General features: G+C 38.0%; 1 protein-coding gene across 1 annotated transcript in view; it reads left to right on the plus strand.

Moving 5' to 3' along the window:
* Positions 1–5453: 5453 nt before the first annotated feature.
* Positions 5454–16740, plus strand: part of LOC123762341 (uncharacterized) — a 29112-nt gene continuing 17825 nt past the window's right edge. Inside the window, 2 exon segments of the mRNA XM_045748819.2 lie at positions 5454–5581; positions 15563–15611. The gene's annotated coding sequence lies outside the window, so the exon portion shown is untranslated.

The following is a 16740-nucleotide window of genomic DNA, read 5'->3' on the forward strand; positions in this document are numbered from 1 at the left end:
ATGCCCCTTATGTTGAGATGTATGGGGCCATTATTATTAATATAATTGTCTCATAGAGTGCCTATTACACCTCTCTTTTTCAATAGGCTATATTGCACTTTCTGCCATGCCTTCTGATCTCGCAAATATAGAATTGTATGTTTTGCATTTTTTCCAAGCCCTCCAAGCAGTCTTTCAGACACTACAGCAATCGCGGTGTAGCATTATCAGTTATGAACAATATGTGCACTTATGATGTATAAGAATCCCAGTATTGACCACCTTGTAGATATGTAGCTTAATATACGCTGGTGCCATTGTGTACTGGTAGTGGGATGTTATTTACAAAGATGTTAAAGCACAGTGGTTTTTAAGCATGAGCCCCACGGGACTCCCTTTGGCTGGTTGAAGAATGGCGCGATCTTTCTATCTTCAGGAAGTATCTGACTGGCCTTAGTTGTCGCCACTTTTTTGTTGTGATGAAGGATAATGTGTAGATAATCAGGCCCTCATGCCAGAGACAGTCGGCGGCCTTATTTATTACCCTTGTGGCTGAATGCACAAGTTGACTGCTTTCATAGCATGGTATAAACTGCTTTTATCATGGTTATCTTGAGATGATAACCATGATAAAAGCAGTTTATACCATGCTATGAAAGCAGTCAACTTGTGCATTCAGCCACAAGACGCACCCACCTAAAATGGTGGGTGCGTCTGTGGTTTCAAAACCTAAGGTGCTTCTCAGCGAAGATAATTTTGCACTCAGTATAGTTTACCTTGAGTGGGTTCCAGGAATTCTTCTACTCCCGGAACTTGTGATAACTTGGTCCAACAGGATGTTGCTTGGAACGACCCGCAGGCCCTCATATCCACTACAACCCGGTTAGTCTGGGAATTCTTTCAGAAACGTTTCTAATTGTTTCTTCAAGAAGTCCACTGTTGTAGCCGAGTTGATTACACATGAAATAAACATCTTTATTTATTTTATCATTGTATTATAATTGGATAGTTGTTTGTGTAGTTGCAATAGCTTTAGACTTACAGCTATTGAAGCGTTTGTTTTACCGTGCAGGGTGCGAGGCGCGGGTAATTGGGAAGGGTGAGGGCCGGGTCTACCATTAAGCCAGGTAGGCAGTGGCCTTCACCGCAGACCTTGGGGCACACTACTGACCTTTGAGGGTCACACTTTTATACCAATTAGTTGTTTAGTGAAAAAAGTAAAGTAAAAGAACAGCTTAGTAAAATAACTAAAATTCGACTTTGAACTTTTAATTAAGACATGCATTATGTGATAAAAGAAAACATGTAAATCTATTTTTGAAAATAGAAATTGGCAAATTTGTTTGCAATTAGGGGCAAAATAGTGTGGTACCGGCGTTGTTTTAGGAGGCTGTCACGGAGCTTCCAGAGGCCTTGGCTTCGTATTTACACAAATAATCTCAGAGTCCAGCAGAAGACTGCAATTTTTTCGCACTTCTTCGTGAATAGACTTGAGTGTGACTTTATGATCGTGAGACGTTTTCAGTACCAGGAAAAACCACCTCCTACCTTGCTGCAGCAGTTCATGTTATAGGTGATGGTCGCAATCTTGCTTTAGTTCATTCAAAGCAAGATTGAACTTGTTTTGAACGCAAGAATGAACAATTCAATTCATTTTGAACTTCAAAAATCTTTAATTTTGTCAATAACAATTTAAGGGTGAGAATTTAAAGAGCGAAGTTCAAGGACAAACCATTACTATAAATAAAAATAATGTTAATCATCGTAATAGTTTTATATTATTACGATAAGCTTTTGATAAACAGTTTGACATCTATGGTCTGAATCTTGTCTTTTTTCTTCTTTGCTGCAATATATCAAAATCGTCCCCTTCTACTTCAAGTCCTTCAAGAGGCGCACAAATTCACTGAGTATATATATACAAATCACAAAACAAGAATCCCATTTAACATTGCAGGTTAATATAGGAAACACAGCATATAAGTGTTACACTCTTGGGGCAAAATTATCAAGGAGATTATCAGAGATACTGCATACCAGATAAATGACGTGTAAACAGATCAGATATAGTTTCCTACCTACGACACTATATCCTTAATTAATAATTAATTATATAGTATCGTAGATACATTATAAATGAAGAACAGGGTTGTGGATAGTCCAGTAAAGAATACGAAGACGAAATGGTAGTCATCATATCATGTAAACGAAATTACGAAGATGAATGAAGAGTGGAAGGACAGAAAGTTAAAACTGGAATATAAAATAAACAAATTTGAAAGAAACATGTTTGGGGAAGACTTGACTAATATAACCTATGGAACAAGACTATCAGCCACAACCTTCCGTTTTCAACAGAAACAATCTTAAACCATTAAGAGAATTAAAAGTTTTACATACTCAAGAGAGATAAACTTTAAGTGTTATATTATCTATAGAAACATACTTAAAGTGTTATATTATGAAGGATTCCTACTTAGTGTTATATTCTCTAGGAAACATACTTAAAGTTCTCTAGGGAAGCATTCTCTAAGGGAAGCATTCTCTAAGGGAAACAAACTGTTATATTATCAAAGGAATCAGTCTAAGAGTGTTTCATGCTCTTGGAAAATGGTGTTCCATTCTCTAGGCTAGGGAAATAGTGTACCATTCTCTAGGCTAGGGCAATAGTGTTCCATTCTCTAGGCTAGGGAAATAGTGTACCATTCTCTAGGCTAGGGAAATAGTGTTCCATTATCTAGGCTAGGGAAATAGTGTTCCATTATCTAGGCTAGGGGAAATAGTGTATCATTATCTAGGCTAGGGAAATAGTGTTCCATTATCTAGGCTAGGGAAATAGTGTACCATTCTCTAGGCTAGGGCAATAGTGTTTCATTCTCTAGGCTAGGGAAATAGTGTACCATTCTCTAGGCTAGGGAAATAGTGTGCCATTCTCTAGGCTAGGGAAATAGTGTACCATTCTCTAGGCTAGGGCAATAGTGTACCATTGTGTAGAGAATCATACTGAGAATGCTCCAGTGTCTTGGGATGAACCTTGTGACCCTGCCCACTACGATCCCACTTTTATCGTACTGTTGTTTGGTTGAGATTTTCGTACCTAACGCAAAGGTCAGATGAAGTTTGTTTTTATACGGCGCTATTGACATCGTTGTTAAAGGGAGAATTAGCCAATCTAAATCAGAATGTTTATTATCATATTTTGGAAAATCACACTTCTTCACTTTTACAAGTTTGCCTACGCATGTAACTAAACCTAGTATCATGGTTTTCGAAAATAATTTAGCAAAGTTCGGCAGACGTATCCAGGTGAATGTCGTATCCATGCAACCAACTTTTGCTGAGGAGAGATGTAGCGAAGCTTTGAAGCCACACTGGGAAGTGTGTGTGAAGCAAAGTCGGCTTCACATTCATGCCTCCCTCCACAGAAAACGTGTGCACCGGATGGGACACTGCAATGTTCCTATCGACCTCTACTATTTGGCTGACGCTATTACGAAAGTCGTCATGCTTTCCCCGTGAACTTTTCTTTATACAACTTGGAGGACTTTAATCAGTCGCACGGTAACACCTGTATAGAATTGTCATTCAGTTTTCCAGGTCTTGCTTGTCGATGATTCCGAGGATCAACGTCCCCTCGGTCCGGTCTCTGACCAGGCCTCCAACTCAACACGGCTGTTTGACACATATCTATATTTCAGTAGTACACGTAGCCATTTCCAGTTCTGGAAGAAATGGCTTCTAGATCCAAACACATATCTCTTCACCTTACCATGTCGATCTGGTAGAGTTCTTCATGAGACACTCTCCAGACACCAAACAGAACGCCTTGAAAGAAACTAACATCGTCTATGCCTTCACATGCCCACTTGGGTACTGTCAGCCCCAACGATCTCAGTATATAGGCAAGACACCAACGTCTCTTTCTAGGCAATTAACACTGCACAAACAACTGGTTTCCATCAAGGAGCAAAAAATATAATCTCCTCACACAACCAGTCCATCACCAGAGAAATCTTAACAAGCAACACAGAAATTATCGATAGATACAGCGACAGCAGGAGACTCGACATCTGCGAGGCCCTACACATCCATCAAAAAGTCAACGCCAGCAATCAACAGCCAATTAACACGTAATTACATTCTACCCACTTAAAGACCCCGAACCAACACAGAAGCAAGAAAAGAAAATACGCAATAATTCGTGTTTTGACTATGTAAAATTATCTTTACCCATTGATTACCCATTGGTTTGTGTTCTATCACCTCACCCAAAAACAAATATAAACATGAAGCGGAGTACATAAAAATTTGTCTTTGAAAATGTGAGAAGTCTCTTGCGAAATACTTCTAAGCGTCAAACCATAAATAAAAATGTGAACATGAATTCACAAATACCATAGTTGAGATAAGGATAGATGGGAGAGTAATAGAGTGTCAACAGGCCAGGGCGAGGTACAAAATATCTGATCTTAGAAAGTATGCCATCAGTTTTAGAAACTTTTTTTTTTTGCTATATTTAGAATGTGTCCCTGGAAATTCAGCTTGTTATCGGTGAGGACACCAAGGAATTTACCATCAACTTTGTTACTAATTTGGATATTGTTTATTCGTAGATTAATTTCATTTGAGGATTTATTATCAAATAAAATATAGAAAGTTTGTCAATGTTAAGGGTAAGTTTGTTAGCATTTAACCAAAGATGGACTTTATTTAGTTCAGTATTCACAGTGACATTTAGAGCAAGGGGGTCAGGACTGGAGAAAATGAAGGTTGTGTCATCAGCAAATAAGATTGGTTTGAGGTGTTGTTAGGCATTTGGAAGGTCATTAATATAGATGAGAAAGAGGAGAGGGCCAAGTATGCTGCTCTGAGGAACACCATTGTTGATGGGTAGGGTGGGATAAATGGAATTATTCACAGAAACATATTGGAGCCTGTCAGTAAGGTATGATTGAAGGTATTGCAGGGAGTGACCTCTGACTCCATAATGATGTAATTTAAGAAGAAGGTTTTGGTGGTTGATAGTGTCAAAAGCCACTGGTAGGTTCACAAATAAACTCATTTTTATCAAGAGCTGTATGTATCAAGCATACATAGTATGCTTATATGTATCAAGCTACATAGTATGATACAAGATACATAGTATGATACAAGATACATAGTATGATACAAGATACATAGTATGATACAAGATACGTAGTATGATACAAGATACATAGTATGACACAAGAAAGTAGATACAAGATACAAGTATGTATCAAGATACATAGCTGTATATATCATTAATTTAATCATAGTTGGTGGTTAAACAATAAGGTTTGGTGGTGGCTTTAATAACCCTCTATAGGGTGATAGGCCGTCAGTTCAACACCAAGTTCAAGACAAAAAAAAAACTTGTGAGAAAGTTTGAGGTGGCGTAGCGGGGCCGTGTACCCAGGACTCGGGGGTTCACCCGGGGTTCGAAGCCCCGTTCCTATTAGTTGCCAGCTAGAACCGTATGTGATCGCTCGTCACACGTAACTACCAGGTTATGGTAGCCTGTGCTGGGGACTACCACCTGGCTCTACACCTTTACCTTGCTTGAGGGAGCACCATAACCAGGGTAAGTGCCCAGTAGCGCCAGGGAAGTGCCACAATGGTGCCAGTGCCTGTCTACCAGACTACACTAGGCTGTGGGGCGTTTCAAGGCTATAGTGGCCAATGTTGACATATTTTGTCAGGTTGAAGGGCCATATTCCCTATAATAACAGTTTAGTACCACTTTGGTACACTGGTTCGAGGTAACTGTGGTGGGAGGGCCAGAACACGGTATTAGCCAATCTATGATTAAGAACCAATTTGATTGGAAAGTTATTGATAGAGGAAATATTGTACAGTAACCTTTTCGTCCTTGTAGGATGTAGACTTAATACTACCTGCAGGAAGTTATATTCAAGAAGATAAATGCAGAAAAGTATACCAAATAGCTAGTATAGTTGAAACTAAACTTGTCATTATCATTGTAATTTGCAACTAGGAGTTGCAGATATGCAACCCCAGAGAAAGCGAGGTTTACCTTCATAGTTTGTTAATTTTATAATTAATGTATATTTGTTAGTGAAGCCTTGCCTGTAGACAGTCTTATTTCAGTAAATATCAACACTTCAAACTACCTAACCTTGATCTGTTTTATTCTGTGGGTCTTGACATCTTTGCAGACACGCTACACCCACCTTTATCGTTAAAATCATAATATTATATGCCCCTTTGCTTATATATAGTGTTGTTGTTGTGAATAATCGCATCAATTAACTGTTTATTTTTTTCTGGGCATCATTGGAAAGCATGAAGAAAGTGCGGTGCTTTCTGAGGGTTAATGGAGGATTATCGGATTAATGTGGGCATTAACTGTGGGCATTCTTTCTAAGATCAGATATTATGTACCACGCCCTGCCCTGGTGACTCTCTATTACTCCCTTATCTATCCATATCTCAACTATGGTATTTGTGCTTGGGGCTCAACTACCCAAAATCACTTATGTCCTCTAATTACTCAACACAAAGCTGCTATTAGGACAATATCCAATTCTGGCCCCAGACATCACTCGGTACCCCTACTTAAATCTCTGAATATGTTAGACATTAAGTCACTGCACATTCTCTCATGTGTATTATACATATATAAAACGCTAAACTATAATGCCAATCCTGATCTCAAAAGCTTCATAGAAGGTTGTATCAGAACCCATGAGCATCACACCAGAAATAAATACAGTTTTGATATTCCTAGAGTACGACTTAATCAAACTAGAAATGCTCTACAAATCAAGGGGCCCAGAATGTGGAATGACCTTCCCAACCATGTTAAAGACTGTACCTCTCTCAACCAGTTTAAGTTAAAAGCGAAGCTATACCTAATAAATTCCCTGTAACCTACCTTACCCTTCTATTTGTCAACCTATGTCTGTTTTTTTCTTTAAAGAGCGCTGTTTGTCGACATAATTGTATTTGTGCTGCTTTTTCATCTATGTTTTTCATTTCTTGTTTTCATTCTACTCATTATGCTCAATTAGTATTAAGCTTGTCATTTAAGTTTATCATGCCCGAAACGCTTTGCGTAATAGTGGCTTTAGGCATTGTATGTACTAGCTATACCTATAAGTTAAACAATCCTTGTAAATATTTATTGTATGTATGTACCTTACCTAAATAAAATTGTATTGTATTGTAATGAACTGTTGTCTAAACAAATTTTTTATTATGCTTTGTATGCAAGTCCTTGGTACACACTAATTGAAAGAAGGCCCATGGCATGGGGCATTGTTTTACTGTATTTAGATACATTACAGGACAGGGTAACCTAAATTGTAATAGTAACAGTTTTTAATAAAGTGAGGAAATCACTGTTTTGTAGGTTCACTGCAGCTCTTTATATTTATATCAAGTCATGGGAGCAGTGTGCTGTTTGGATGCATAACAACATTGTTATATTCAAATATAACATTACAATACAATGTTTTTTAAAAAGAATGTGTTTACAAAGAACTTAGGAGTAATGTATAAATTGTACGGATAAGGTTTACACAATCGATGAAGCCACTACTGTATTATGCAAAGCGTTTCTGGCAAAAATATAAAATAGACAAAATTTTGTTTAAAGGTGTGAGGGGTAAAATACGTAATATTAAAGAAGAAATATAGTAAACAAAATGAAAATGTTCATGGAAAATAACAAATGAATGCAAAAAAGGTGATACTTAAGAATAACAGGCATTGACTATTACAATATGTTGTCGTTAGTTTTAGCAATAGTACAGTAGTTTATTTACATTATCAACAATGGAAAAACAAGGTGTAGTTTAGAAAAGCAACTGGACTTTCTCATAACATTTTGTTTGCAACACAACAGAAAAGTTATACAGTATAGTAATTGAAGGTCGATGGAGCCAACACTAAAAATGAACCAGGAATGTAAAGGACGTGAGTAAACACTTTAACATAGAAATGCAAGAAACTAGATGATGATAAATGCAGAAAGTACATAATACAATACCTAGTTTTACCGAATATTACTCCTAATGCTGATTACCTTTGTATTAGGACAAAGCACAATAGATTATGGTGCGAATTCTTGATTTTCCATGCAGTTCTACAAGCTGCCAACTTATCTTTACTATTAGATTTAAAACTATACCCAAACCTTACTTAGGTTAGCCTAATGTTGCTTGAATTAGCCCAGTAATCAGATGAGAAGAATGTTGGCAGTGGATGATCATTGCTAGGTGAATACACATACTTAAATTATTTTACTTTGTATCCAAAAGTGCAGTGCTCAATGGGCCTGCATACAAAGAGTGAAGTGCCTTATGGGCCTATGTCAACTATACTCATAAGCTTTAAGTTTATTATGTGATGCTTCAGTTTATCTTAAAGCATTGCTCTTTGATAGGCCTCACTAAATATTTACTGATCAGATCTAAATAAAAACATGAATCCTGTTCCATTCATATAATTCCACCTATATTTCCTATATCCAAATAAGATCAGATATCTGGACTGTATTAACATATGTGAGGCCCTGTTGCTCCTTCAAGGATTTAGAGGCCAATTAAAAAAATCATTCTAATAAAAAGGATAATGGAAAAATTAATGCTGCAGCTATATTTGATATGTTGTATAGTATATGAGATAAAGTTACTGATCTTCGAGTTGACCTCAGTCTATGAACATCTGTGCCAAAAACCCAAGACCACCTGCACCAGTGTATAGAAAACCTTTAAAATCCCAGGAACTCATTGAATATACCTTAAAAATATGTTGCAACCTAATAAAAATCTGTTAGAATGATTTGATATAGTGTATAGTAATCTCTCCATGATTCAGTGCATGGTTCTTAGATTTTTTTTTATTAAAAAATTATGGGGTTATATTTTATTTAATTTGTTCTCTTTTGTTTTCAGGCAGATATATGGTCATTAAAGAATAGAATAACACCTAGGTAGACACCTAGGAAAGTGCATTGTGGATAATAAAAGTGTCTAGAAACCAGTACTGACATTTGCCTTATTTCCAGTCTCCTGACACATAACAAGTATCTCCAAATCAATTGAAAATGTCACTGACATGCCAAACACACAATGCTAACTTGCATTTAAATATCAGGCCTTAACTGAGTGGTTTTTAAGGAATGAGTTGCCAAACATTGGTGTAAGGTTTCTAGTCTCCGGACACATGGAAAGAAGCGGTAAAAATATCACCAAACAGTATAAAAACATCACTGAAGAGTGCTGACACACCTTGGTGCCATATCTTGTAATATTGGACCTAAAGGCTCAGTGATTCCGAGAAATAAACCATCGGGCATTATATCTGGTGCATATCTCTGACACTCCTAAATCCAGACAGCCATGTGGCTGAACAGTCAAGAGCCATGTCTGTTATTTTAAGAATGTTGTATACTTTTAAAAGTATGGAAATGTTTGAAGGTATAATTTACTTCATAATGCATATAATTTTGCTGTACAGTACTGTACTGTACTGGCAAAACTCCCTTAGAAATGGGTGGTATGTTTTTCTGCTAGAGCAATTTTGTGATAAAATTAGGCACTGCCATTTTTGTTAATGTGAGTACTGCATTGCATATTCAGCTTACATTTCCATACCATTTTTTAGAACAACTTTACTTTCAATTAATCCTGTTTTTCTTTTTTATAGTCCACTGAGAACATCAGTACCTGTTAAGTGTTCGGAGACAGTTACTTTTAATCTATGCACATAAAACAAAAAACAAATAATCTAAATAAAATGTGTATCCTACAAAGAGCACTATTTGAATTATCAAATGCCTTTTGATTTCTTAATTATCATACATAAAATTAAAGACTTCTATTGTATAGTTTAACAAGACAGTACTTGGTTAATAAGATTATTGTAGTTATGCAACTTGCAATAAAAAATAAAGTAAAATATGCATCCTGTAGCATGAGCATTACATAGCTCCACATTTATTAAATAGAAGCAACTGTGTAAACTGACAATTACTTTTGTCTATACATTTAATATTAAAAAAAAATTATTGATTTTCGAATAACAAACTCATGGTCGATATCATGAAATGAAATGCACATAATGCTCTTAATCCATGAAAATGACCTCTCTCATGACCAGTTTGTTACCATGAGGTTAAAAAAAGTTGCAATATTGCTTCTACATTTGGAAAGGTTAACTGAAACTTGGAAGATGGCTTATTACAAGTCCTGGTGGCACTAATGTCCTTTACCTGAATAGTTTTGTTCGATTTATAAATGGAAGTGGATTCCTTCCTCAGCAAGGTTAACATCAACATTTTCACCACAGATTTTACATATTCACACACATGTTCTTCCAAGGCTTATTAATCAGCTAAAGGAGTTTAATGTTTTTTAATATTTCAAAAGCATCCATTTTAACAATTGATTTCATTCAAAACTTGCCTCTTTGAGAATGCCTTCTGTCATCATTAGGTATATTATACAGTAATTAATTATTTTTTTTTTTTTACTCATGTTTCACATTTTTTGTAGTTTACATCTGGCAGGTTTTTTCTTTCTTTTTTCTTTGAGATCAGTTTCATTAAAAATGTTTTTAGTTTTCTCTTAGGATAAAAGGGGTTGAATGATATGTAAAGCCTTGCACATGTGAAAGGCTAATCTATGGATCTTGTAAAGCCTTGCCAAGTTTGTGGAATTGGCTTTATAAATAAATTGAAAATTTTAACATGAACACAGATTCCAATATCACTATTTTCTCCTTACGAATACCAGCTTCTCTCATTGTGTCGTGTTTTTTTTTAATTTATTAGTAGGCTATGGGGTACGATTAAGAATATCGGTAATGAAAATATTATTCTTGGCTATGGGTGAAGTAGCAAGTATAGTACAGCTGTGTGAGTAACCTCTGCTCTTTACACCTATTACATAACCCCAATAACATCTGCCTATGTGAGTGAGTAATTAACATAAGGAATAATACCTAATTAAATTATTCTTGTAAAAACTTGTAATATATATATATAATATATATATATATATATATTAATAATATATATATATATATATATATATATATATATATATATATATATATATATATATATATATATATATATATATATAAATATAATATAATATAATCATGTCCCCCCCTATCTCTTCTTTCCTCCAGTGTAGTATGATCCAGTTCTGTCTTTCCTAATACTGTAGCTCAATCTCCTCAGCTCAAGAACGAGTCTCGTTCCATATTATTAGGAAATGTACCATTGTATATGCACATAATGGTACGTTTCCTAATAATGATGGACCTTTTCTAGTTTATCCTTGTTCTTTTTCAGGATAGGGTTCCATGCTAGGGACACATATACAAGAGTGGGTCTCACCTTTGCTGTATATAGGTCCTGGGAAGTTCCTTTGTTCAAGTTTCTGAAGGATACATGGATATTGGCAAGTATGCCATTTTTTATTTTTTATTTATATATGCCAGAGTTCTTACATTAAGCCCTAGCATGCATAGCATTTCGGGCAGGTCCTTAATCCTAATTCTCCCGAGAATGCGACCCACCAAATCAAACGTTTAACAACCAGATACCCATTCGGGTATCTGGTTGTAAAAACCACACGGCACCTCGGATGCATTTCCGACGGTTCCTTTCATATAAAAGGGGTGACGTCGAGGAAAATAAAACTCGCATCCCTACCAAAACGTATAGCAGCCTCTGGGTAAACAGAGGCTACAGTTAAGGATTGGTGCCCTATCAGACCTCCCCGGCCAGGATACGAACCCAGGCCAAAGCGCTTGTGAAGCACCGGGCGAGTGTTTTACCACTGCGCCGCCACGGAGACAGCTTTTACCACTGCACCACGTGGATATGCAGTGGTTATTCTGCTAATGTGGGCTTCTGGCATCATATTTGGGTTATGTCCACACCTAGGTCTTCCTCCTTTTCTGAGTGAAAAATTAATCTTCCCTTCAACCTGTACTTCTATTCTGGTCTTCACACTCATGTTCCAATCCACAAAACTTTGCATTTGGCTGGGTTAAATTCTAGCAGCCATGTTTCAGACCACTTCTGGAGAGTGTCAAATCCTCTTTTAATGCATCACAATCTAACCCTGACATGACTCTTCTCAATAGTTTTGCATCGTCTGCAAACATTGACATGAAGGAGCCAATTTCCTCTGTCAGGTCATTGATATATAAAATGGACTCTTGACAGCATGTACTCTTGACAGGGCAGTGAACAGTATGTACTCCTGACAGGGCAATGAACAGTATGTACTCTTGACAGGGCAATGAACAGTATGTATTAGAAACAGGATGGGTCCATGAACCGACCCGTGTGGTACTCCACTTGTAACCTCTCTCGACTCTGATTTCTCTGCTCTCACTGTAACCCTTTGCTTCCTTTCTGAGAGATACTCTCTGACCCACCTTAGGACTCTTCCAGATATGCCAGCCTGCTTTTCCAGTTTGAGTAGGAGTCTTTCATGCGGGACCATATCAAATGCCTTCCGACAGTCGAAGAATATGCAGTTAGTCCCGCTCTTTCTCTATCTTGTTGTAGAACTCCAACAAGTTTGTCATGCAAGATTTTCCTTCACTAAAACAATTCTGGTGCCTCGAGACAAAATGTATTTCTTCTAAATGTTATACTAGCCTGCTTCAGATCACTCTCTTTAAGCAACTAGCAGGTGATACTTGTTAGTGATATGGGTATGGAATTTAACAGTTTCTGTCTTCCCCCTTTCTTGTAGATTCGTAGCACATTAGCCATTTTCCAGCTTTCAGGAGGTTCTTCCGTTTCTAGGGAAGAATTAAATATTATGGAAAGTGGGCTGCCTTCACCTCTGTCTATTCCTAAATCATAGTACGCTGTCATATAACGCTTTGAAACTACTGACGGTTTTGGCATCCACCACCTTCTCACTTAGCTTGTTCCAACCGCCTAACGCTCACATTGTACTCACCTATTTGTGCTTGCAGGGGTTGAGCTTTGGCAATTTTGGTCCCGCCTCTCAACTGTCAATCAACTGGTGTACAGATTCCTGAGCCTACTGGGCTCTTATCATATCTACATTTTAAACTGTGTATGGAGTCAGCCTCCACCACATCACTACCTAATGCATTCCACCTGTTAACTACACTGACACTGAAAAAGTTCTGTCTAACGTCCCTGTGGCTCATGTGGGTACTAAGTTTCCACCTGTGTCCCCTTGTTCTCGTACCACCCGTGTTAAACAGTTTATCTTTATCTACCCCTGTCAATTCCTCTGAGAATTTTGTAGGTAGTGATCATTTCTCCCTATATTTTTCTGTCTTCTAGTGTCGTGAGGTGCATTTCTCGCAGCCTTTCCTGTGTGTGTGTGTGTGTGTGTGTGTGTGTGTGTGTGTGTGTGTGTGTGTGTGTGTGTGTGTGTGTGTGTGTGCGTGCTTGCGTGCGTGTGCACGCGCACATGTGTGTATACTCTATATAATATATATGCATAGTTGTAAACATGTTTATCGCCACCACCTGGCCAGAGGGAGCGGGAGAGTTCAGAAAAACTGGATACAATTTGACGAGGAGACTTAATGGGTGGTGGTAGAGGAGAGTGGCTGGTAGTATTGGTCGCACTTGTACCAAGAGCAGCACTCTCCGTATGTGTGTACTACCTCTTGGTGTGCTGGCTGTACGTTCCCAGTGTTGTGTTGAGGCTGATGAGTGAGCAAACTTTGCTTTCTGACGAGCATTGCATTTGTTGAAAAAGATTACCTTGCGTCACTGAGTGATTAGCTGATAACCTTTGCCCTTGTATGTTGTCCGATATGAAGCCTTTCTTTTCATCATGTTCAGAAAGTGTAGGTCAGGTTTAATGCTACAGAGTTAAGTCAGACACGACATGCGAGCAGCTGTGTGGTATTGCTAGGAAAGGCAGGAGAAACCGGTTGTGCCTTGTTGCACCTTTCGTTTTTATTGGTGGCAGTAGTAGTAGAAGCAGTCCTCAGGCAGGATGTGCACCTCCCGTCACCAGGTAGTCCACATACCAACTTACATGCTTTACTAAAGGTAATGCCTAAGTGTATTAACATTCTTTATTGCTGCACTTAAATGCAATTTACCAACTTATAATGGCTGAAGTAGGGGAAAAGTAGAATGTCTTCTTTTTCATTCGAGGATTATATAGACTATATGTTGTAATGTTAAAATGTTTAATATTTATACCACTGGCGAGGCTTAATTATTACAAAATTTTTACTAAAGATAACGTACAAAAGGGCTAGGCTATGGTCTTCAGAACACGTATCAAAATATAATGTACTCACCTAGTTGTGCTTGCGGGGGTTGAGCTCTGGCTCTTTGGTCCCGCCTCTCAACCGTCAATAAACAGGTGTACAGGTTCCTGAGCCTACTGGGCTCTATCATATCTACATTTGAATGTGTACTCGGCGCCGAGATCGCTGGCTAGGGGAGGCTGCCTTGTGCTGTGAGATGCAATTTTGTTCAACACTTCACGGGTACAGGAGAAGTCACCGACTTGTTTTGCTTGTTAAGATCTCCCGGCCATAACCGGTTTTAAAGCCTTACCCCTACGCTACTTATTTGTTCACCAGCCAGTGGTTTGGGAAACATCCGCCTGCGTATGCACATTCGTAAAGCAATATATAATGCAGGATTATATATATTGCTAAATATTTAGTTAATTATTATACATTAATTGTAGATGTTATCACTAATACATAATTGTTTGAGCTGTGGAGATATTAGTCCCAGGGAAGCAGCTGTTATTATTAGTCTTCACAATACACTACTTGCTTCTTAATCTCATATGTCGTTTATCTACTGGAAGAGAAATATGGATACAGTGCAATGATTTCAGATATTTTATCCTTAGTAGTAAGATAGTTTGCTAGTTGGGCACATTTGCTATCACCTAATGCCTCTGTTCACCTAGTCTTAAATCGGTACTCGGGAGTTAGCTTGTTGTGGGGTTGCATCCTGGGAAGGAACAGTAGTTTGGCCCCTGGAGGTAACCTCAATAAAATCAGGTTGCCATGTACACTGGCAACCTGTCCCCCGACACAATGAATTATCATCAGATCAAGAGCATTGTAAATTGTTACGTTGCGTGCGCTACGTTGTGTAAATTGCATGTTCTGTACTATCATCCATCATTAACATGATTGTTTTCAGACTTGAAGCTACGTTCAAGTACACTCTAGTTTTATGTGCAGGCGAGGAGCCACAATAACGTGGCTAAAGTAATTTGACCAGACCACACACTAGAAGGTGAAGGGACGACGACGTTTCAGTCCGTCCTGGACCATTCTCAAGTCAATTGTCACAATCGACTTGAGAATGGTCCAGGACGGACCGAAACGTCGTCGTCCCTTCACCTTCTAGTGTGTGGTCTGGTCAAATAGATTTGTGTGTGTTTCTTACTGACCTTTTGCACCCTCCCTCATGCCTCCCTATATCAGATTTACCCATACCTACTTTCCTTTTGCCCTGCCTCTTCTTCCCTTGTCTAATAACAAAGTATGAGTACTGACTTCACGGCGAGTACTAATGATAGGGTTGGCTGTGTTCCAGGTTAATGTCCTGCGGAGCCGAGAGCGCGTAGTCTTCCTGGAAGCCAGAGGTAAGTAAAGACTTGTAATCCCTTGTCTTGGTTGCTCTTCCTTCTGACGCAGACTTGCTTGTTCATTTCGTAGCCTGTGAATTGGAATTGAAATAAGTTTATTGAGGTAAAATACACACAAAGGGTTGAGGTAGCTCAAGCTATTCTCACGCCGTTCAGTACATGGTGTTAATACAGACATAGACACACATCACAAGCAATAAACGTATTACCGAACATTCTGAGAGATAAACATATACATTTCCTAACCTGTTAATTTGACTCTTCTTAACAAATAAACTTAGTTGATTTGTTCATCGCAATAAACGCAGATTCTCTTCTCATCAGCTTTAACTTAGTGTAGCATATTTGCATGAAGCTGAATGTTAACCTTACTTTAAATTTGTCTGCTCTTCCTTTAAACTTGCCAACTCTTCTCATCACTCTAAACTTGGCAACTCGTCTCGCTTTAAACTATTACTTTTGAAATGAAAATAATCTTGACACATTTATATTCATCTAAAGTACTCTTTTTTAGAATTTCTTAAAGCTCATCTTCCCTCTACTACCGTTTGTGCATTATGGGAACTTGATCACTGCAGTAACCGCTTACTGTGATTGTTGTGAAATCTACAAGTTATTAAGAGTGCGCAAGGGCCAGAGGTGGTTCTCTGACTTGCACCTTAAACCTATGGTCTTAGCTGAACGGTATAATAAAATACTCAACAAGCGATTCACTCAGCACATTTCTTAACGCCAGGTGTGATATTAGAGCTAAATGAACACTTGTATAATCGCCACTGGAAGCTTTACAGAGCAGCAGTCTACAACATTCTCAGCCCATTTATGGGTTAAAATGATAACGATTTCGTACCGTAACACCCCAAAGCTGTAGTCTACGCCAAATATTTATGGAGCAGTATGGAAAACCTGCCGTTCAATTATAACCATCTTGCCTGTAATAATGTTAATCGTAATTTTGGCATTGAAATTGTCTGTAGTTGCATACGTCCAGATGATAACTATGACATAACACGCTTTGGAATAAAATATGCACTCACGAAAGGTAGGGCAACCTTTCTTGGAGCCTTTCTTCAACCTTTTCTTTCTTCAACCTTTCTGGCTGGGCTGCCAGTCCAGACTGCTGGAC

Source organism: Procambarus clarkii, chromosome 2, assembly GCF_040958095.1.
Source record: "Procambarus clarkii isolate CNS0578487 chromosome 2, FALCON_Pclarkii_2.0, whole genome shotgun sequence".
NCBI lineage: Eukaryota > Metazoa > Arthropoda > Malacostraca > Decapoda > Cambaridae > Procambarus > Procambarus clarkii.